Source organism: Prunus mume, linkage group LG5, assembly GCF_029339155.1.
Source record: "Prunus mume cultivar Tortuosa linkage group LG5, ASM2933915v1, whole genome shotgun sequence".
Classification (NCBI taxonomy): domain Eukaryota; kingdom Viridiplantae; phylum Streptophyta; class Magnoliopsida; order Rosales; family Rosaceae; genus Prunus; species Prunus mume.
Genome location: NC_142702.1, coordinates 20,159,534 through 20,162,853, shown reverse-complemented (window position 1 = coordinate 20,162,853; position 3,320 = coordinate 20,159,534).

The following is a 3,320-nucleotide window of genomic DNA, read 5'->3' as shown; positions in this document are numbered from 1 at the left end:
TGTTAAAAAAATGTTGCATTTACATCAATTTTTGCATCTTCATATGTAGGGCCCAATGGTGCGAAAGAAGGAGTGAGGGTTGTTTAGCATGAGTTGAGAGGCGGCAAACCATATCCATGTAAGTAGCACTCTTAAATAGGGGTCATCATTTAGCCCACATGGGGCAGCTTGACCCATTGAAAAAAAGCCCGGCCCGACCATTTGTGGGCCATGGGCTAGCTCGACTCGATATTTAGTGGGCTAGGCTTGGGCTTAGTTGTCTAAAGCCCAACTCGACCCATAGGCCCAGCATGTTGAGCCCATGAAGGCCTAACCCACAAAGCCTCTTAAGGCCCGTAGGCCCATATATTTTATATAAATATAAATTTAGTTTAAAAGTGAAAGGAAATGGAGACACACACAAGGGGTTTCAAACCCCTACCACTTTCATCCCAATCAACAACTTATCCACCATGCCATAGACAACTTAATGATTATATGCTACACCATTTGATATTTATATATGCTTCATCAAACACATTGCCACAACTAAATTTGAGGCATATCAATAATGTTGGAGCTACATCAAACTATGTCAACTTAGAATGCACTTCTTCCATGTTCTCTTTTAGAGCTTTACGGTGAAGAGAATGTCACAAGACTTCATATGAATTTTTTTTTTTTTTGTAGTTTTCTAAATTTTAATTTATGTATTGTAAATTTATGAAATGAACAAAGAAAAAATTGAAGACATAAACATGTAGACAAATATAAATAGAGAACTATGAAAAAAAGAAAAAAAGAAAAGAAAAAAGGAAACGTAGAAACACACCAAAACATAAAAAATAAATAATTGACAAAAAAAAAAATCGATATTAAAAAAATTACAAAATAAAGTAGGCCCATTTCAGCCTAGCCCGGCCAATGGGCTTTTTCAAGCGTAACCCATGGGTCGGCCTTGGACTTGGAATTAAAAAACCCATCCCAACTCGACCCGTTATTTTCTCTCCTCTTTAAAGCCCGACCCGACCCAAGCCTATTAAATTTGACTAGCCCAGCCCATTGACGAGGCCTACTCTTAAATATCAATTTATGATTTTTTATTTAAATAAAAAAAGGCTCTATGTAATTGACGGAGTCACTATAAAGACCTAGGCCAAGTAAAATGGAGTTTTCCAAATCTTTTCAGAATTTTAAAATTTTTAGGTAGATTGTGTGGAAAAAAGTAATAATTAAATTTTATACAATAAAAAGTTAAGATAAAAACAAATTAACACAAGAAAATCAAATTTACATCTTTGGATTTACATTTTTCCTCATTAAAGCAAAAACACGATTTACCTCCACCGGAGGTGTAAATGGGATATAATAGTGGCTTTACACCTCTAAAAATACTTTCCTCACTGACACATGGGAAAGTAGGGGGGCCATACATTTATAGAGTATAGACGCATCATAATTCTATTTATAGAGTATAGCCGTGCGACCATACGTTTAAAATATTATATTTAAAGAGTATAGCCATGCAGCCATACATTTAAACAGGTTTTGATTTGAAGAAAATTTAATTGATTAAAACACTAAGGGATATTGGGGTTCCCCTTTTAACATAAACATGCAACTCTTATTAATTTGATCCACAAAATATTTTCCATTGGAGTTGTTCAAAATAATTAAAGCTCTTTTTATTAAAGAAAAATATTTTAAAAAATTAATTACTATTTATTAAGTAATATAATTTGGGAAGTTAATTAAAATATTTAATACTAATTATTCACTCAAGAAATAATAATTAGAATATAATAACTAATGAAAGTATTAAATAAGACTAAGATATGATTTAATTAATAAAAAGAAAAGTTTTTCATATTTAAAAAAAAAAGTCTGTTGGCATAAGGATACTATTTATATTTATTTTTAAAAATAAACCTCTTTCAACGGTCTGTAAGTAGAATTTTACAACCGTATAGCCGCACGGCAATACTGTGTAAATTGCACATTTAAAAAGTATAGCCGGGCGGCTATACCCTATAAATATCATAATGTGATTTTTTTTTAAAATTTCTTTAATTAGTAGTTATGTTTTAATTATTATTTACCGAGAGAATAATTAGTATGTAAATAATTTTTTAAATAAAAATAAATAAATTACTATTTATTAAGTATTACAATTTGTGAAGTTAATTAAAATATTAAGTACTAATGATTCAGTAAATAAATAATAATTAAAATATAATAAATAATGAAAGTAATTAAATAAGGCAAAGATATGATTTAAATAATAAAAAGAAATTTTTTGAAAAAACATTTATAGGCATAAGGATGCTAAGTTTATATTTATTTGTCTAAATTGCGGAGTAAATGGGCTTCTAGATGCGGTATTTCATTAGTGATTCTTTCAGGGCCGTTGCTTGTCACATGAGATTTACTTGTTACTAATATAGTCTAGCCTTGTTCTTCTTTAGATCCCTTGTTTCACTCCGATAGTATCATAAATCGAGTCAATGCAGAGGAAATGCTTGATGTAGTTGAAATAACTGAATTTTGGGTTGTTCGATCAAGTAAAGGAAATTCAATAATGGAATTCCAATTTGTTGACTATTACTTATCAAATCTTGTTCTATAATCTGGTTTGAATTCCTTGCAATGGGTAGTTGTTGCAACTTCGAAAATGGGAATCCTTAGGTTCGGCCTCAATGGGAAAATAAAACGGAGCACCTAACAACGTATCTTCACAGACCAAGAACAATCCCCCCTAAAATCCTTTGTTCCTCTCATTTATACTTTGGTTTATATTCTCCGCTTATTTATCTTTTGTTTTGATTCTATTCAAATATAAAACTATTGATTCGTTCTATATCATACCGTTTGAATTTGGATTGAAAAAACAAAAGATAAATAAGAGTTAACCTATTCGGGAATCTCCGGATCTACGCTTATTTTCAACTCCCCGAAGCATTTCGTCGCTTACTACGCTCTTCCTCGTCTCTGGGTGCCTAGGTATCCACCGTAAGCCTTTCCTCGTTTGAACCTCGCCCTTAACTTTATTTAAGGCTATGCCATCCCCTAAGGTGCTGCTAAATGGAAGGATCTTATCAACGTCCATGAATGATAAATCATAGCATAGATCGAACTGCCGAATCGGAAAAATTGGGTGCTATCATATAGCTTTGTATCGGCTAAATTCGCGAGTTGGAGATAAGCGGACTCGAACCGCTGACATCCGCCATAGGGTAAACTACCGCCTCGGCCCCCGACTGATTCTATAATTTTAGAGGTTTTCCTTGACTTTGTCCGTGTCAACAAACAATTCGAAATGCCTCGACTTTAGCATGGCGTAC